Genomic DNA, 22,176 nt, shown 5'->3' on the forward strand with positions numbered 1-22,176 from the left:
ATCACCGTCTTCTTTAGCCTCGGTGCATAATTGTCGGACATTGAACTAAAAAGAAGAAGTAAACAACTCTAGAAGTTTCAATTAAGCTCTTTTTTCTTTTTCTTTTCTTTTCTTTTTTCTTTCTTTTCTTTTCTTCTTTTTTCTTACTTGTTATGTTCAACATGTTGAAGGTTGGGGTGCAGCGACTAGTACTACTTAAAGCAAATTTAGTTTATACACTTTAAAAGTACAATGTGACCAAAAACCCCCTTTTAGGGATGCGCACGAGACGAGTCGAGACAAGATTTCCCTGACAAAATTCGAGTCGAGACACGGTTCTTCCAATAGAGAAATATACAGTTTTCGAGTCGAGACATCACTTTTACAGCACATTTTCGAGACGAGTCAGCCATAAATCTTGTCTCGTCCGCATCCCTACCCCCTTTACACCCGAACTAAATGCGTGTAACAATATAAGATGTTAAGATACTTCAGAACTGAACTTCTCATTTTGATCATTGATATGGCAACAGTACATGAATTGCCGCGTAACTGCCAAGTGATATTCCGCGCAGGGAGGAGAACAAAGTCTGTGGATTAACCAGTTTATTGTCTCGCCTTTTCTTCTTTGCTGAATAACGATGACAGAGACCAGTGATTTCACTTTGGAGGAGCACTTAGTGGCATGAGCGTGGTTTCATAAATGGAAGCACTACAACCTAAATATTTAGCAGGTGATGGATAGGTTTTGGTAAGAAAGAAGCGGTACGTGAACAATGATGCTGTGCAGGCAAGTGAGCTTGAAGTCTTTCCAGCTTGTGACACCGCAGCTGCTAAAGCGGATGAGTAGGCGAGCACGGAAGCGTATGAAACTGTGTATTGATAATGGAGGTGCACATACGGACGTTTTGGACTGATAACTATAAGTATTATTAATGTAATAATGAAATAAGTGTAGGTGTAAAGTGGCTTTGTGGCCATCCTGTATATATAGCACAAAATCTAATGGAGTAGTTGAATAGATCTAGAGAAAAAAAATAATAAGAAAATCAAATCATAAAATAATCTATGAGACATTCCAAACATATTCACATCGGAACCAATGATCCTAGAATCCAAGATAGCCCAGCGAATCAAAGCAAACTTAATTAGTACAGCACGTTTACATAATAGAATTGCAGTTCGGGAAATTTCTTTCAAGTCCCCATGCTGACTTTCACATCATCCCTTCCTCCCTTCAAATCTCTTTTGACCGCATGTACGGGTTGCAACATCTTAAGACTCAACTCTTAACTGTATCTGTTCTTTCTTCCCAATACTATGGCTAAAATGGCTAATATGAAACAGATGTCAGACAGCTGGTCTTGGGAACATGCAATCGAGCACTGATTTAAAGACCAGCATTTGGAACTGTTGCAACTAAGACTCCACGTGGAGTTGACAAGCGACTGTCAATTGTTTGAAATTAGGGTTCTGGCTGGCCGTTTAATTATTATCGGAGGTGTTTTCCGCAAGATTCCTCCGACGATGACTTGTTTATGGCACGAGCTACCACAAGTAGAAGGCGGCATTCTTTATATACAAACTGCAAATCCATTGAAGAAACGAACTATACAATATATCTATTTAAGAACTTTATTACTTTTATCTTACTGTAACTTCCAACTTTGTCCTAGAATGAATTGTTAAAATAAATTAATAATTTTCAAAAAGTGTTTTCATAATAAGTCCCGTTAGCACAGTGACAGCCAAATTGACAACCCTTCAAATTAAAACAAATAACTTATTATTTCTCTGTGAAACCGTTATAAGAAAATTTTGACGAACATAATTGTTTCTCATTAAAAACAAATTTCTAAATTAAGAAATGTTTTCCTACTTTAAGTCCCACGATTATGCACTGACAATGAGTAAAATGGTGCAATGAATGAAAGTGCCACAATACCGAGAACAGTCATACACACGGTGTTTGTTTACCACAAAGCCCACTTGATGTACGCAGGGATCAAACAGGTGATAACCACATATACGGTACGTACGAGAGGTGAGCGCTCTGTCATTGAGCTTCCGCAGCACACTAAACTTAGTTTCAATCAGCAATGAGTTTTGAGAGAGGAAGAACACCTGCGAAAACTTCACTTTCATCCTTAGAAACCAACGAAAGTAAACTTATCTAATATCCTTATTATTGCATACTTGAATTGGAACGATAAGATTATAATTTCAGAAACTTTATGGTAAGGAAACTTCTATACTTTTAACTGCGTGGAGCATGAATACTTCTGAAAGACTTACCAAGGAGGACCATTAAGTTTTAAACAGAGAGTATAAAATGGAATAGGCATTACCACCTGCTTTGGGATTAATGGAACTGCATGTAAATTACAACACATCGCCGTATATAGTAAGCAAAACGTGTAAGGTCCACGTCAGTTGGTCCAGTGGCTGGCACGTTTCGTGCATGTAAATCTGGGTTTTATTCTCGGTTGAAGAACTATGAACACCTTACAGTTTCTTAAATTACACCTTAAATTGTTCAACCTCCTCTCATACAGTGGTGAATCTAGAAAGTGAAAACTGGGAGGTAGCCAGAAACCAGAATGTGATATATCATGAGTTTAATATAAACTTTCAAAAATATATAAATAATAGCTTCTATAATTTTGTCACTCAAAATACTGGTGGTTAGGCTCCCAGGCTATATTCGCCACTGCTCTCATAGTCTCGGTGCTAACAAAAAACGATAAAATTTGACAAACAAACTAGAAGAATGTGTGAGGATCTGTATTTTTTCTAACATGGGAGCAGGTTAAATATAGCTTATTAAATTTCTTGAATAACAAGTTGAAATTTGATATAGATGTTGGCAAAGATTATTTAAATTACATATTAGAATCCCACAACTTCTTCATTCGCATATTGGAAAGTGTCCAAATGTCCGAAGTAATTGATATACGAAGTCTGGACCGTGCTAAATACTTGAGATGAACCGGACTAAATACTTGGTTAGCGTGCCGCTTCTCACTGTTAAACCTGCTATCTGCGTTGCTAGGGTTACTATTATTATTGTTTCAAAATCTTCCTTTAACATTCGATGTTTATGCTGAAAAGAGAAGAACTATTAGCGAAAAATGAATGCTTGTGAAATAATTGGTGAAATGGCAGTGTGGGAGGAAATTGGAAAACTCGGAGAAGCTCTATGAACAAGATATTGTCATCAGAAACTAGGAGGCTGGGATCGAATCGAGGATATTTCGAATAAGAAGAGAACACTCTACCACCTTTAAAGGAGCTTAGATTAGCAACCTACATTTATTTATATGTATATTTGTCCTATCTGTCAATGTATCCACATCCACATGTTCAGGAAACAAACAAACAAAAAATCTCAAAAATTACTTGATAGAATATATCAATCTTGACCACAGTGCAAAGGTTCAAAATGTTAGGAATTGATTTTGTTGATGGAAGCGATATATGAAACCGGAAGTGGTACTAGTCAACCATTTCCGCCTTTCACATTGATCACTATAGAGCTAAAACGGTAATAGATAGCGAGAAGCGGTTTTCCACGATCGATTAAGTGTCTGAAGAATACCTTCTCGTCCCCATCCTCAACATTCTACTGAAACCGGAAGTGATCAAAATTCACGACAATTTCCGGTTTCAGTATTGATCTATATAGAACAATAGAAGATCAGATACAGTGGAAATCAGCTTTTTCTTAAATCGATTTAGCTCTCTGAGAATAGGAATACCGTTATTTTCGTAACCCTCTATTCAAACCGAAAGTGACATAAATCTCCCACTTCCGGTTTGAACTTGGATCTTTGTAGAGCTAAAACGGTAATAGATAACGAGAAGCGGTTTTCTGAACTCAATTAAGTACCCCAAAAGTATATTTTATTTCCATTCTAATCTCGCTACTAAAACCAGATAATACTACTTCCACTTTTAATATTAATGAAGAAACCATCACGCTATACAAACCACACTCACTCACGTGGTGTACACGTGACACTGTTTTTTTTTACGAGTTTTACAACAGAAATTAAGTAACGCATTATCAAAATTTCATAATACATTGAATAAACAGTAATTTACTTTCAAGTGTTAGCAGAGAAAACTTAATGAACAGTACGATAATACAGGGAACAACAATAAGAATTTTAAGCTAAGTATAAAAACAAACGTGACTACATAATGAGTAAGTAAAGAAACACAATACGAGTCATAAATTCATTCGTAAATTAGAACAATTAGATACTTGTCAGAGCTCCTTGTTTTTCTGGTGTGAATTGAGTATTAAAGTAGTTGTCGGTCGTAATTTATTCATAAAATCTGAACCAATGAGTATTGTTATTTTGGTGATCTTCAAGTGATTCTTAGACCTTTTAATTAATAATATCACACATTTTCAAGTGGTTTTTAGTGGCTTTCAGGTAGATCTTGAACTTTTTTAATTAATAATATCCCATTTAGTGAAGCGTTTACTATTTTATGATGACCTTTTAAAGGTTTTTAATTAGTTGAGTGGACATTGAAAACGAAGCAATTCAAAAGATGGAAAAGCAGCTTTGCTTACCGAGGTTTTTATCTTAGCAGCACAGATGAATAAGCTCAAAAATTGGGAAATAGTATGCTGGCCAAACTACTAATGTTGGGTTGGCCCTATGTTGTATTTGGTTGCTTTTCCGACCGTTTGCCAACCAACTGAATCAGTGATTGCAGAAAGGCCCAATGTACATTCTAGTTTTGGAGAAAATGAAAAAAAAAAAAAAACTGTACACACGATTGCATCAATCATTGAGGCGTCCAGTTTCTGAAGCGAAACGGCTCTTGTCCATTTACTGTCCCAGAAATCTTAGAGGGAAAAAACGTATGATCTGTATGTTTTGTAGAACTGCGAATACTTCAGTGTGTTCATGTGAAAAGCTTGAATACCCTGAAATATTTCCAGTTCTACAAAACGAATCGAAAGAAAAAAAACCTCATGCATTTGATTTGCATCTAGAATTTCTAATTGAAGTCCGATTTTCATGTGGTTTGTGGCAAATGATCAAGAAAGGATGGGAGATTTATGAGACTATGTTTACTGATTTAAATTTATCCGGGGTAATATCGGCCACGCCTCGAGAAAAACAGCAAACATTATTCGTTTCTTATATCCCACTTTCCTTATTTAGCACCATAATTATGACCTCCACTTACAACGGTACGTTTGTATATTTTCTTGTATTAGTATTTTCTTGTAACTTTGGGCCATAAGTTATTCGAAATATGTACTAGGCTGGCTGCAGAAGAAGAGAAAGAAATGTTTCAAATAATATGATTGTCGATAATGTTAAAAAGATATTTATATGTTAAAATAATAAGGCTTTGGATAGTATGTTGTCAGGGGCAACCAGATATATAATATAAATAAATGGAATCAATATAAGGGACGAAGTGTGTGTTATTTTAATGGCTCAAATATAAAATTAAAAAGGAAGAACCAGTGATATTATCGTTGTACACTCATGCACGAGAAGTTACATTACATAAGTGAAACCTACATAGCTTCAAAAGTTTAGTATCTATGACAAATTAGATTTTTTCGACACTTGCAACCAAGGACGATATAAAATAGAGGATCTGCCCATACGTATCTTCATCCTATGAACTCAGTGAAGCCAGGAAACAACCGAGCATCGTCTGAGCCGGCACTTTGATTGGCTACTCTTGTTTCCGCCATGATGGTTGGCTCAAAACATTGCGATCTTACTGGCACAGAGTGGGCAGAGTAGGTGTGGCGAAGCTGTGACGTATGGCTTCACGATTTTGTTGTATGGGCAGATCCTCTATTTTATAACATTCTTGCATGCAACAACAGCAAGTTAATATTTTCATGGCAGCCTACATTGCCTTGGCAGGGTACTACAGGACACTTTCGGTAGACGTCACATTAGCCGATTTTCCTCTTTCTCTCTCTCTCTCTCTCTCTCTCTCTCTCTCTCTCTCTCTCTCTCTATATATATATATATATATATATATATATATATATATGAGAGATGGACTAGTGCGAAAAATCTATAAATCTGTTTTTCATTTAATTGCGACAAGTGGTTCATTGATTCGTTTGAAGTGGACATCTTTCGTGTTGTGTTGCCATTTGATAGTGGAGTCCCCTATCAGAATGGGATATGAAGTTTTGGTAAACTTACTGCAAAGAAGCGTTAAACTTTCCCTATTATATTTAAAAAAATGACTGGTGATTCAAGGGTTACTGTAGGGTAAACCCAACATAGGAGTTTATAGGTTTGGATGTAGTTGAGCACTGTTCGCTACAGTTGCTGAGATGAGGTAAGGCGTCGGGAGTTTCGTAGAGTTGACGTGAACGGAATATCATGGTCAGACAATTTGGTGGTAGGTGGTACAAGGTAATGTGTTATTTCTGGTGAGGTAATGTATAGGTAATATGGAATACTTTTACTGTTTGGAATACAAAGTTTGCTGGCGCCCTATATGAAGTTAAAGCGATGTCAACCAATAGGTTGTCTTCTGTATGGGGTGATGTGAGCTGTGCTGTGCGTTTGGTAAGATAATTTCGATAGCGGGTCCAGTTTGCTATATCGAAACAAAAGAACATATTAAGAGTGCTAGAAGACAATTGCGAACGTTATGGTGCAGTAGAGTGCATCCGAAGTGTGAGTTTAACAGAAGTGTGGTTATTACCTATTGTGACTAGAACAGTAACGATGCTACATATTACCTATTGTGACACATAATGTATGGAATTGTTTTGGAAGTGCATCGAATAGGCTCTGGGAGGTGACGAATGATCTCAGTGGCATGTGATGTAACGAAAACCTCAAAATTTGTACGATCCTGTTGTGAACGACTGTGCATATGAAAATCGGCCATGGTGATATAGTAGCAAAAGTTGTTTGAAATATGTTGTAGGGTTTGAGTAAGTAGAGGATGGCCAGGCTGTATGTAAATTATTACAAACGTGATGACGAGCGATTTGAAACACACAGTGATGATGTATTGTGGCAACGGATTGCTACTGGAGATGGATTAAGTACGTACCGCTTAACCTATCGCTACCAACCGCTACGCCTCTATTTGCTTGCTGGGCGGGTATGAAATCATCTGCTGGTAGAATGGTGTTTTTGGTTCATGATATGGTGTTAACTTTGCTGAGGATGTTTCATTCATGAGAAGAAGAATGATTTGTTGCCCGAGAAGTAGAGTTTTAAGCAGGAACCAGGTTTTTGATATTGATCTGATATTCAAAACCAAAAGAAGTTTAGCGTCATGACGGACTAGAAATAAACAGGTGTGATCTGTTGGAAATATATGATAGTATTGCTGAAGTATGTTCCAGAATTGCTGCCAGAGTGAGTGTTGCTGTGCTGAGCTTTCGTTACCATTCAGCGGCAACATCTTGGCACCAATCCCGAGAACATTGGATTAATAGTAGACGCCAGCAAAGTTTCAAGATCATATGTTCCAGAAGTTGATATGTTGAAAAAGCTGATATGAAATGTCCTTTTGGCTGCGAGGGTAATTTGTTGTAAGATGTGTAGCCGTATGAAGGGGTAAATATTCTGCAGTGAAGGAGTTAGAAAGGTGAGTTCTTGATTAAAAGTGACTAGAACGTCAGGGGTAGACGGGATTGTGGGGACTTCTGATATTGCTTTATGTAAACTATTATTATTTTTTAGGGGTAAGAAGAAAATTCGACTCCACTCCTGGAGGATCACATAAAAGCCCTAAATTCAAAATTTGGTATCGATACCTTGGACGGTGTGGCCTCAAGGTCAGTGTATATCAGAGCGAAAAGACGAACAGATGAACAGACGAACAGACGAATTTGACGGACAGATGTCCAAAAATCAGTTTTTTAGTATTGACGCGTCTTCGCCATGAAACGTATAAATTCGTTGAAATCTAGAATTGGATTTATTTCTCCTTACGTCACTTGAAAGTTAAAAAGCCAAGAAAGCATCTCTACAACTTAATATCAATCACGTCTTCAGCTGAAGTGCTCAGCGTTGCAAACTATGTAATTAAGAAAATAAAAGAAAAAAATGTACGCATAATTGGAGTTCTTTTCAATCCTGTAAATATAAGTAAATGATACATCTAATTAAATATATATATATATATTATAGACGAATCTATAAACATCAATAGGTGCTAAATCTATAATGATGCCATGAATAAATATTAATAGAGTTAATTACAAAAATTAAATAGACTACCAGCGTTGGTGTACTTTGATTTAAAAATACGTAATAATTATATATTTAATTACATATAATTACATACCTGTATACCTATACATATAACCTATATAAAAATAGCAGACTACAAACTACGTCACTGAAAATTGTAGGTCCACTGTATTTTTGGAAACGAGAAGTCCATATTGCCTGAAATCACAAATCCAAATTTAAAGTTTCTAGTTTAACCCACAAACGCCCAAGACCAGTTTTATTCGTTAGCAACTGCCTTGAACAATACCGTGTTACATCGAAAACCTGAAAAGAAAACTGAACGAAATTCGTACAACAAGACAACGGGTAGTGTGCCTGAAGTGGAACAACGGTGGTTTGGCTAAATGAATGATATAGCCCGTGTAACGTAGTGAAAAATAAAGTGGGTCACTGGTGGCACAAGGGGCGTTTGTGGGTTAAGATGGTGGTCTAGGTGTTCGGCCAGTCCGTCAGTCAGTTAGTTATGAGCAGAGATGGAGTGAGTGGTGGGTCAAGGTTTGTGACTGAGTCAATGAGTCATGTGTCAACAGGATGTGACCCACTGCGACCCACCACGCACTGTGACCCACTTTGACCCACCGAACAACTCAGTTCAGTGTATTCTAGACAGCATCTTCTAAACACTGGTAAATTTGTCTCAGTTTTACTTTCAAGGTCTCTTTTTTCTTCCTTTTTCATTTTTTCTATTTACTTATCTGAGATGAGTAAGGGGGAGTTGCATAAGTTGAGACGGCTCATAAGATAGGACGTTGACAACACTGCTCTCCCAAGGGAGTTGCATGACGCGCTATAGGTTAGTTTGAGTGTTTGCGGCTATAGGTTATATGAAGAAGTGGCATAACTACTGAATTGTTATGAGGTGCTACAACGAGAAGTACATGTGTAACAATTCCAAAAATAAAATATTCGAATGGTATATAAAATTCGCCTGTACTGCTATAAGCAAGAGTTTTGACCTAGTTTTTCTGTTGTGGCAACTATAGAAGTATGTGAATGTTGGGAAAGCATGAAGGCGTCATGGATATTATGGTGCCTTGTAAAAGGTTATAAAGGTGGAACAGAAGGCAAGTTCGTAAGATGGGACAGTTTTTGAAAGCCTAACCTGGCTCAAAGCATATATCACAATCGTGAAAAAAGTGTAGAACGAAACATTTCACATTTTAAGCCTAGTAAATAGGTAAAGATTCCCTCAAGTAGCTTTCAGTCTGCTTAACACAAGTTTATTTACTGAGTATAGGCAATCGAAATAGTATATTTCGGATAGTGGGAGAATTTAATTTTATTTTAAGTCAAACTGGCATCTATGACATATGGAACGTTTGGTCACCATAGTATACAACCAATACCAATATCTGTGTTTTGCATAAGCGTAACTTTGTCCAGATGTTTGAGTGGAGGTGCAAAGAACTTGTTTGAAGGGGGAAAGAAAAGATCAAACTTCTCATTAAAACTAAAGCAAAAATGAATTGTAAGTTACCGTTTAAAAAAGTTATAGGAAATTTGGGGGAACAATTTTCTCACCTCGCGCTCTTATTTGTGGATTCAACAATGAAAGTGTTAACAAGATTTTTGAGATTAGAAAAAATGTGTAACGAACATGGATTTATTCCTGGTAAATATCTACAACTCAGATGGAACAGACATAAATACTGTATGTAACCCGTCGAAAGTGCAGGTAAGAAGGGAAAGAAACAAGTAGGTGGTTGTGATGGGGTCAAAGCGTGTGGTGGAAATGTTCCACGGCATCTATTTTCACAAGAAAAAGGGAGCTGCTAATATTATAAGACAAAGTCCCAGCAGGTTCTATTGTCAGTAAGAACGGATGGATCACTGCAGAGTTGTTCTTTGCATACATCAAGCATTTCACTACTCATGTTCAATCATAGCAACAGAATCTTGTAACCGCTCACTGTATACAGACACACGTCTCACACTTCACAACTAGCTACATTGGATTTTGCTTCTCAGAACAGAATCATCCCTCACATTTTACATTGTGCTTCTAAAGTGCAGCCGCTGGATGTTTCCATACTTGGGCCATTGGAGAAATACTACCATCAGGCTGTTCAAATGTGGCTACGGCAAAATTCTGGCAGATGCTTCACAGATCATCAACTGGCAGACGGTTTCAATACCGTATATTCTATGACAAGTCAGCTACCATAGCCAATGTTGGAAGTGGCTTCCAGTAAACAAAACAACATAAAACGGGCATTTTGCCTATTGATTGTACTGTATTCTCAGACCACGATTTACTTGCTCCTTTATGTATACTCCGTACAAGAGCTTTTTAGTACGCTCATACTCAAAGAGTGTTGTGAATTAGCTAATTAAAAGAAGTTTCCCATGAATAAAGTTTATTCCCTCCCCATCTTTAATATGATCACAATCAACGATTGTTCGACGACTTTTTTAATATTTCGGAATATCATTCCTCTGAGTTTTCATTAATGAAAACGAACCAATTAAAATAAATTAATATGATCACAACATAGCTGTTCTACGGAGTATGCTTTAGCACACGCTCCAACATATATGCTGGGTTTTCTTTCATGAAAAACGAAAGAATAAAGAAGATACGATCCAATTAAGAATATTATGAAGATCCCTATTAAGAAATCACGTGATACAGGCCATTCACCCTTTTCTAGAAACTACTCCATTCCTCCTAACAATCAACCTTTTCCAGGAACCAGTCTGACCACCTAACGGTCAGGGTAATAAATCTTCCTCCGCCAGGGACCTACCCAGGGCTGGTGCGGCCCCACAGACATGAAATGGTTAAGTAATAAATCAATTAATCAAACAATAGCCCTATTGTCTATCACTATGCGCTTCTGTTCTACTATCTTTGAGGGCAGCCATCTCGAAATCCGCCATTTCAAATTAAAGGGAAGTTTGAAAAATGATAAACATAGTATGTGACTCTTCATTTTAATACCAAATTTTCTCAAAAAGCTAATTGTATGCTTATTTTTGTGGTATAGTTAACCGGTATGAATTTAGGACTGCTTTAAATGTGCACCATACGTCCATTATTCGATCTTTCAAATTGGCAAAACTCCTACTTTCCACCACATGTTTTAAGATTCCAACTGGCATTTTGCAATTATTGCCATGGCTCATGTTTTCTAAATTTATTACGTTTTTTTTAAGGGTTGCGATTTGCCAGTTCATGAATAGTGTTGGGATAAGCATCCAGCAATATTTCTGAATTCTGAAGACATGACATGTAATTTTTTATTTCCTTTGCCATGTAAGTATTTATTTCCTATACCTGCCATTCAAAAACTCATTTACTTACATGAATCATCGCACAACGAAAGAATTCCAACTTTGCATTCAGCTAATACCGAAGACGTAGCTTGTAATGGATAGTAGATGAGACGAGAAACCAAATGAAAATTCACTTCAAAAAGAAAACGAGATATGATTGTTGTGTAAATCAATGGTCTTTTGTTATGTTTTATATTTATTTCTTTATTATATATTTATTTATTTATTTTCTATGGCAATTTGTTTTAGCCAGCCAGACAAAAAAGTCATTCGTTTTCTAGCGATTGTCTATGGTTCATGTTTGTAAGATTTAAAACCAGTTTTGATCGGGAACTCTTTAAGTTACACTTCTTTACAAACCAGTTACCTGTTTTCATATTATGTTCATGGTACAAACAGCGTGTTGGGAACAATCATACTATGCCTCTTTGATATTTTCTATCACTGCTGTTGTTCCTTTAAAGTTGTATTTATTAAAAATATTTTATTGTTTGTCGTTTGTGCAACATGTAGGATACATTTCCTGATAATTTTGTCTTCGTATAACACCAATTTGTTATAATTTCATTTGAATTTCTTTACGTCACATTGGTCCATGGGCTTCTCAGGTCTTCTGGTTTGAAATAAATAATTACAAATAGTGTCTTCAAAATTCAGAAAGATTGCTGGATGCTTATCCCAACACTATTCACGAACTGACATATCGCAACTCTTAAAAAATGTAATAAATTTAGAAAACATGAGCCATGGCAACAATTGCAAAGTGCCAGTTGGAATGTTAAAACATGCGGTGAAAATTAGGAGTATTGCCAATTTGAAAGATCGAATAATGGACGTTTGGTGCACAATAGAAGCAGTCCTAAATTCATACTGGTTAACTATAGAACAAAAATAAACATACAATTGGCTTTTCGGGAAAATTTGCTATTAAAATGAGGTGTTACATGCTATGGTTTTCATTTTTCAAACTTCACGGTAAGAAACTTACTCACGTCGTAAGTACAAGCAATTAATATGTCTGTAACTTTTCCACAAATGGTCGTATCTTAAAACTAGCTTCACCATTGTCTTCCTGATTAAATTCTAGCTCGAAATTATGTATCATATTGCCCTATTCCTATTTAAAAAACTTGCCATTAATTCAAAATGGCGGATTTCAAGATGGCTACCGTCAAAGTCATACCTACCATAAGACTTCCCCCCAGGGCTTATATATATCTAAAGCAAAAAAGCAAAATTCATTGAAAAATTCATTGAAATCGGAGCCGGACAAGTGGTGACGACCTTTGTTAGGATTCTTAAACATATGTTTTTGGATATAGTACATATTAGTTTCTAAGTGAAGTTTTGATCCGACTACGGTAAATCCCATAGTTTTGAAATTATGGACCAAAAGTTCATTTTTTCATGTTTTCCGCAGCCTATAATTCCGAGGGGAAGCATTTGTGCACACAGGTTAGTCTATACTTTTCGTCTTATCTTTGTGTAAGGAATCACCTCCCAAACGTTGTCGGTGTTGTTTTGAAACACCCTAAAAAAAACTTACTTTATAAATGTTTACCTATTAAATTTAGAACTGAGTTCATATCATTACACTTTTCAGAGACCTATATAAGGACGATATAAGATGATGGGAATTTCCAGAGAGAGCTGTTATCTACTCATCTACCTAATTATAATGTTTTCTCAATTTCTAACAATATTTTCCTCTCGATTTTTAAATAGAGACTGTGAAGGTAAGTCAATTTCCTTGCACTCTATTTATGTGTTTTCTGCGTATCAGAAAATTCATGTTCTCTTCCTAGCTGAAGTATAGATGCAGAATTAAATTTTACTTGTCTTTTTTCTAATGTGAATTAAGTGCTATAATTTTCCTTACCTTGATGAATTGTTCCATCTCTTTATGTGTATTGAAATTCACTGTTTCATATACAATCAACGCTGGATAAGTTGTTAATAACAGAGAAATCTCTATCACTGGAAACGTTTGCCTCTCTAAAAGTCAGATGTCGGCTTTTTCAACCTAAGTAAGAAACTCGATAAATGGGCTTTGTCTGTAAGTGGGGTCTAGTTGGTGGTCCCGTGAAATCCCACTTATCAAGCGTTGACTTTATAAATAGGAATATCTATCTATCTATCTATCTATCTATCTATCTATCTATCTATCTATCTATCTATCTATCTATCTATCTATCTATCTATCTATCTATCTATCTATCTATCTAGATAGATAGATAGATAGATAGATAGATAGATAGATAGATAGATAGATAGATAGATAGATAGATAGATAGATAGATACAGGGTGGTAGGTAACTCTACCGACAAACTTAGGGAGTTCTAATAAACATACGTTGAAAAACGTCTCCTTTCAGAGTTATGAACCGCTTAAGGAATTACAAAGGAACTAGTATGCACTCTATCTAAATATCTATATTCTACTATGGGCCTTTATCGGCGAAATGAACTGTAAAAAGGAAATTAAGGTAGATCTAGAGGGATACTCCTTTAAGTACTAACTGCGCGTTCGTTTCGCCGATAACGGAGGAGGGTAAGACACAGATATTTAGATAGATCGCATACTAGTTCCTGTGTAATTCCTTAAACCGCTTGGGATAGGTTTCTATAGTTTCTAAGGCAGGACGTTTCGAAACGTGATATTCAAATTTTCGGCGGTTCATAACTCTGAAAGGAGACGTTTTTGACCTATGTTTACTAGGACTTTTTTCTTTCATTTCATATAAGGAATAACCTCCCACAGTTTGTCGGTAGAGTTACCTACCACCCTCAGGCCCGTATCCAGGGGGTCTAGGGGGGTCCGGCTGCCCCTAAATTTTCGCGGGCCCCCCTAAAATTTTCACGGTAGGCTTGCAAATGAACTATAATATGGTGATGAACTATAACATAGTTACATCGGGCCCCGTCTAAGTTCGGCCGCCCCCCCTACATTTTTGGGCTGGCTACCGGCCTGACCACCCTGTATATATATACTGCTTTGGTCAGTTGGATTTTTGTTAGCAATCTAGAATTTTCCAAAGCTACAATGAATAGTTTATTAGTTTTCACGTTTCGCTAAGCGTGGTGAACACAAATAGCTCCCTCTAAATTTTAGTTACCCCATTATTGCACTCCTAAAAATAATCCTAGCTATGCTACTGAGCATGAAAGGTCAATTTGACAGGTAACTAGTATTTACAAGTACTATTCCAGTATTCACCTGATGGAACTGAGGAAAAATCTGAATAAATCTCATCTTGTCAGTCAAAATGTACTCCCTCCGAAGTCGAACCTTCTGATTATAAAGTCGTTGAATTGATAGATCTTTCACTGATGTCTTTGAATAGTCATGGTTCTCGATATCACGTAAGTTTCTTTATAGTTCATCTTTCAGTTCACTTGCTTATAATCTGTGTCAGACGTGCAGCCAGAATTTTTTATTGGGAAAGGGTTCTCAGTTTCCGGTGGTCCAATACGACAAGCTACTACGTTTATGTACTATTGACCCAGTATTATTTTGTATACTGAGGAAAATCCATTATCCGGACAGTGGTATATTGTAGAAATATACGGAGTCCTATTGCTTACTTCAGAAATCTGTAAGGAGCATACGTTATAGGCACTGCTCTTAGATGGTACATCATGCCGTTGCAAGATGTCTGAGAGTTTTCCTTATATTACATACATATATGTATGTTGCCTTCGTCAGCTAAATGTTATATACGTCCATTTGTATGTGAGATCCTGACCGCCTATATTGTTTCATACCGAAAGTACGTACAGATGGAACACTTATACAGAAAATATTATAAAACATGCATTTTCAGTTATATGTTTCCTGTACGTTAAGTCCAGAAACTACAGGATTTACAAATGTAACATACGATTTTACGTACGCCACATTCATTTTTTTCTCAGTGTGCCCGATAAGTAATTGCAAAATATTTCCACCTTAATTTTCAGAAAAAAAAATAGAACTAGTTTGCTTTTATAAGAGGAAGAGTACAGATGAAGTTTAAGATCAAATTTTCGTGCTACATCATATCATTTCTCTGTTAAACAAGTATAGTTTTAAGACATTTAGCAAATTTATGATGAATTAGGAAGTTTTGGGGAAGGGGGTCCGGACCCGATGACCCCCTCGTAGGTTCGCCCCTGGTTCAAGCTATAATTTTCGTTTCCTCAATCATTTTACTCCCGCATTCTCTTTTCAGCTATGGGAAACTCACAGAAATTAAATCCAAATAACATTATCTTTCAACGTACTTTAATTTTCGTTTTCTTATTTTCAGCTCAGCGTCCTGATTGTGACCCGGAGATCACCACTTGCCTAATGAAAGGGTATGCTGACGTCACTTGTTACCAAAAGAAATGTGTGTGCATGGATTACAAAAAATAAGAAGTTACTACAATCGAAAAAATGTATCTTTCACTCCTTTAATAATAAAAATAAATCAAATATTAAAACTATTAGAATATTAGATTGATAATTTTAGCCTGATATATGCTTTCGGCACCTTATATCGTTATTGATATACATCTGCCCAGTGTTTCTTCCAGACATGTTTTCAGGGAGCACTGCCCCTCCCCATCCCCGGAGCTCTGAGAATGGCCCCCGGAAGAGACCAAAATAATACGTCTATAATATAATAGTAAATAGAATAGTACCAACAGTGCCCCCCGGAATACGAAGTGTGCCCCCCAAAACATAGTTTCTGAAAGAAACACTGCATCCGCCTTCTCTCTCTCATGCTTCACACTGCGAAAATCGATACTCACAGTCAGTTACGAAACAAATCCATTCGTCTGAGTTTTATAAAAATTAATGGACAGTTTTATGAAAGAAAATACAATATGTATGTCACATAATGGATTCCATTGTTTAACTATAAGGAAGAAATTACTTGTCCATAATCGTTTCATAGTGAGTACAGCAATGTGATCACATGAATTAAGAATGGATTTGTGAAATCTTTGATAAATGTCTAGAAAGAAATTTTTGACCTGTATTTCCCTTCTTGGTCAGCTGTAAAAAATACAAAATGTACAGTAATTGGCATATTACGGTCCCTCACACAGACCAAGTACAGGGAAATATTATAGTTTTGAAAGGAATTAGTTTGTTTAGAATCAAAAGTAGAAAATTAAACCTATCTACCTACGAATTAACATTTGCAGCTGTATCTGCAGCCACAGAGTAATGAATAATCTAGGTATTCATTACGCTATACTAAAGCTTAAAATTTTCATTCAGCTTATGCTTAAGCATACATTTTAATCACGCTCGACTCTACCCATACCCTAACCATACCCTACCCATACCCTAACCTAACCCAGATAGCAGAAACAGCTTGTCACAAGCATTATGTAAGGTTGTTGTGACAATGATATAAGCTTGTTCCAAGCTTGTTATGACAAGTCTGTAAGCCTATATCAATGCTGATTCAAGCGATGAAGTTGACAGGCGACAAGCATATTGTAGGCTTATACTGTAAGATTGTTTCAAGCTTGTCCGCTCAAGCTTATTTCAAACTTGTTACATAAAGCATGCAACAGGCTCGTGATCTTAAGTTTATTTCAAACTTGGTTCGCAATGCTTGCTACAGGCTTGTCACCTCAAGCTTATTTTAAGCTTTCCATTTCAAGTGTAGCGCATGCTTAATATGTCTCGTTTATTGCAAGCTTCTCAGTAAAGCTTGATACAAATTTATTTCAGCACGTGAGAAAATTATTCAACTGGTTGGCGTCATGTATAATGTTTGATGTTAGAAAAATAAATGAAACTCGAAAAAAATAGTCGAAGCATTTAGTACCGTATACAGAAGCATTTATCGTAGATTTCCCATAGTAGAAAAACCCAACTACCCTTATCCTACTGTTCAAAACAACAAATACTATAGTATTTTCGACCCATTGCAATTTCTCTGAGATAAAGCTTTCGTAAGATTGTCGCAGCATTCTTTGATCCAGTTGCAGCACTGTGGTAATTGAAATATGTCAGATTTATCATGCGTTTAAAACAAATTTATAAAAAATCAAAAAATAGCGTGGATCAGAGGTGCTATTGTAATTGTATTGTTGTTAAATGCACAATAGCTCATGATATAATCTGAGATCCATGATTGCACACTTCTTCACGTCCCAAGATTATGCTAATGAAAATGCTATTACGTAAAAAGACTTCTGTTCTGTCACAGAATATCATACGACTCTATTTTCGGTATATCTGCCACGAAAAATTATACGATTGATGCTTCCATGTCAAAGAACCCAAGAAAAATATTTTCAGGTCTTTGTCAATATTACCTGAATTACCCTTATAAGGAGATGGATTATGCAAATAATCATACATGAAACAAAGGAAATGAGTGACATAACTAACATAACTAAATAAATAAGGCAAAGGACCCCTTACGCTTTGTCTCTTGGCATATCAGTTAAATAAATAAATAACAAAGAGCAACCCCTTCGGCGTTATACCTATCAATATGAGTAGAGCAACCCACATTATGCTTTATTTTTTGTGTAATTATGCTTTATTGTTAATTTCAATCATTGTTTTATATTAATCGTGTATAATGTATAATATTTACCATACATTAACTATTCTAAATATCTTGATCAACTTATTAATATCTTGATCAACATATTAATATTTTGTGCAACCAGTTTCTTTCATATTTAATGAAATTTCTACTTAATGCATTGTATGCTTCACTCGAGTCGGTTTTCATTTCACTTGTGTGCGCCTTAGAGCAGTGTTGAATTCAGACATTTTCACCCGGGGGGAATGTCAACTCCTCGGGCGGAGGGTTGTTTTTCTGTATTTTTGCAAGAAAGCAGCATATTTAACAATTCCATTCACATGCACATCTTACCTAATATTGACAAGGTACATTCGCGAAGTGTCCCCGCGGGATTCGTCTAAAATTGATTTAAATGCAAAGTTTTCCGCAGCCCGAAGTGTATTGTACTAATTTTAGCGGCCCATACGGGTAATTTGCATATTTATGGGCCTTCATATATCCGGAATTCATACACTACTATAACGCTTGGTCACAAAATTGCTTTTAATTTCTTTAGATGTAACTGAATATGAATGTGGGCATATGCAAAACAAATTGGATCAAGTACTGCTTCTCTGACAGGTTTTATCCACACCGGCCCCCATTGGATCCGCCATATTGGATTCAACTTTCGGTTTTTCAAATGGGAATAGGTGCACGTGATACACCAAATTCATACAAAATTTTCTCGGAAATTCATTGGTGTAGTGAGATTTACAGTAGCTTGTACCATTTGCAAGATATTACATGTTAAATGTGAGGCACTTCACAAATTCAACCATTAAAAAATTATGCAGGGCCTCGCGTGAATATGTGATCTTTTACGTGATTCGTTGTTGACGAAATGTCTTCTGAACGTACATACATACAGACACACAGACATAAATATGATATGGTAGATCTTCACCAAAATCTGGTCGTATCTAGATTTACATTAGGCATTATGTTCGTAATACAATACTTCCTTGTTCGCAGAATAACATGGAAGTAATAACAATCACTCACAGAAATGATGTAAGATTATGACACCAATGTTGTAGAGAGTTTGTTTATACCTACAGTATTTTCCAGTTAGAAATTGTTTTGATTTGTCAACATCAAAAACGTAAGCGTAACTCACATTACTCTGTAATGTCTATTCGCGAAGTGCCTAAAGGGATTTAACATGTAATATCTCGCAAATGGTACAAGGTACCGTAAAACTCACTACACCAATGAATTTCCGAGAAAATTTTATATGAATTTGATGTATCACATGCACCTATTCCCATTTGAAAAACCGAAAGTTGAACTCAATGTTGCGGATCCAAGATGGCTTCCGGTGTGGATAACACGTGCCAGAGAAGCAGTACTTGATCCTACTTGTTTTCCATATGCCCACATTCATGTTCAGTTACATCTAAAGAAACTAAAAGCAATTTTGTGACCGAGCGTTATAGTAGTGTGTGATTGAATTAGGGTATATGAAGGCTCATAAATATGCAAATTACCCATATGGGCTGCTAAAATTAGTACAATACACATTAGGCCATGGAGAACTTTGCATTTAAATCAGTTTTACATGAATCCCGAGGGGACACTTCGCGAATGTACCTTGTGAGACTAATTGCTGATAAATACTCTATGTGAGATTACAATTGAAAAAAACAATCCTTTAATTTTATCTAAAACATTAAATAAAGACTGGCAAAAATATTTTACACTAAACTTTAACTGCTATTTACAGTAGCTATTTTTGTTATTATTTCCTATATTCAGTAGTTGTTGTTTGCTACTAATGTAGAAGTTTTTAAAAAGATTTAAATTAACTCAAATATTTTTTGTCCTAAAACAAACATACATAGGAATATCTTAACAAAAAGTTATCATTCTTTCTCACACTTCTGATTCTAAATCAAGCATATTAGCCTTGGTTTCTTCACTGCATACACATCAATAGTTTAGTTGACGAAATCTTCAGTAGGATTAGTGCCGTGTCGTGGAAAATCAGCGCTTGGCGCGAGAGTATACGACGGCACCCCCGTATATATGAGTGAGGTCGTCGGGACCAGCCGCGAAAGGTAAGAAAATTTTTAAAAGTAAACCCTCTTTTTTTTTTTTTTATTTTGAGCACTTTTCATTACTTTTTTCCTTTCATTTTATATATGTGCACATGCCTACATCGCACTTACTTCGGCGCCCGGGGCCGTTGCCCCGCTTGCCTCTCCCACATGGCATGGCATTGAGCAGGATCTTCATCACCTTCAATAGCAATCTTTCACTTATATACTACTATTATATTGATAAATTCTATATAAATCTCTAACCCAAGAAGGATAACTGTTCCTCCCTGATCCCTCTAAATGAAGCCCTCTGAATCTCACCCTTAACTGACTTATTTTTAATTAAAGAAAAGTGTGTTTACTTTAACAATCGTAAACACATTACGTCCGTTACTTCCGATGCGAGAAATGGGATTTAGTCGCTCTATTTCAGATAATGCAAGAACTGTACATTTTCAAGAACTGACGTCTGCTGACATCAGAGATCATATAGAATAATCGAAAGATCTTCTCTATCTTTCCTTTCCTATCTCAATCTGTGCTAGTGCTACCTACTAATATATAATATAGGGCGAGAGTATAGTACCTACTAAAATACAAACCTTTCTTCAACAGTTAACAATTTCATGTTCTGCCAAACTCGGTCATAGCGTTAAGAAATACAAGTTTTATTCACTATTTGGTATCCTATCTTTGATGTTACATGTTTAATATTTATATAGAATGGGTCTGCGTCATTTATCGGATTTCGTCTGCACGTGCACGGAAAGGAAAGCAAATAATTGGGTGAAGTAATTTCTACATTTTGTGACTGAAAGTTTTTGAGTTTCTTTGGGGGGGGGGGAATGAATTTTCTTCGGGGGGAGATTCCCCCCGGGCTACCCTCTGAATTCATCCCTGCCTTAGAGGTGCATATATACAGAAATGGAAAGTAAAAGATGCCATCAAAAAATACAGAAAGTGCTCAAGTTCAAGAGGTACATATAACAATACAGTGTACTATTGTACTACTATGGTACTACTATTGTACTACTATTGTTCTTGTGTACTATTCATTATTGGCGGAAAGTTTTCTTGTTTTCCTTTTTTCTTTTCTCCACATCAAAGGATTACACCAAAAAGTTTACAGAAATAAAAATTCGCTTTTCATTCTTGCATTGTTATGTTCTCAATTATTTTGCTTTGTAAATATAGTTTTAAAAATATTAATATAGTATGTTAAATTTGCAGTTAAATAGAATTTTCCAAGAATTGTGCTATATATTTTAAATTATGCTTTATGCTTTATTTTCTAAAATTATGCTTTATTATGCTTTTAAAATTAGTTTCTTCTGGATCCTTAAACCACCACAACCATGTTCAAAATACCAACCATATGTCTAAATTGCTATTATGCTTTTTATGCTTTTTAATACTTTTGGGTTGCTCTAAATATGAGTTAAATAAATAAAAAAAAATAAATAAATATACAAAAACCAAACCAAGAGCAACCCTTTCGGCATTATCCCTGTCAATATGAGTTAAATAAATAGATAACAAAGAGCAACCCCTTCGGCGTTATTCCTACTAATAGGAGTTAAATAAATAAATAACGAACAGCAACCCCTTCGGAGTTATCCGTATCAATATGAGTTAAATAAATAAATAACGAACTGCAACCTCTTCGGCATTATCCTTGTCAATATGAGTTAAATAAATAAAATACGAAGAGCAAAACCTTCGGCGTTATCCCTATCAATATGAGTTAAACAAATAAATACATAATGAAGTGCAATCCTTTCGGCATTATCCCTATCAATATGATATAAAAAATAAATAACGAAGAGCAACACCTTCGACGCTATTCCCATCAATATGAGTTAAATAAATAACGAAGAGCAACCCCTTTAACGTTATTCCAATTAATATGAGTTAAATAAATAAATACATACAACTCTATCCATCACGACTCTGGAACTCACTAAAGAAATAATAAACACTTCTGACCAGAGTATATACACTTGTTTATTGTAAGACAACGTTAAGTTGTCGAAACTGTTACACTGGAATTTA

General features: G+C 35.9%; 1 long non-coding RNA gene across 1 annotated transcript; it reads left to right on the top strand.

Moving 5' to 3' along the window:
* The first annotated feature begins 4,327 nt into the window (after positions 1-4,327).
* Positions 4,328-15,897, top strand: LOC145679895 (uncharacterized). Its single transcript, XR_014130602.1, has 3 exons — positions 4,328-4,421; positions 13,123-13,255; positions 15,809-15,897. It is a non-coding gene; the product is annotated as an uncharacterized LOC145679895 (long non-coding RNA).
* Positions 15,898-22,176: the final 6,279 nt, after the last annotated feature.

Source organism: Thermobia domestica, chromosome 2 (assembly GCF_964235325.1).
Source record: "Thermobia domestica chromosome 2, izTheDome1.hap1.1, whole genome shotgun sequence".
NCBI classification, from domain to species: Eukaryota; Metazoa; Arthropoda; class Insecta; order Zygentoma; family Lepismatidae; genus Thermobia; species Thermobia domestica.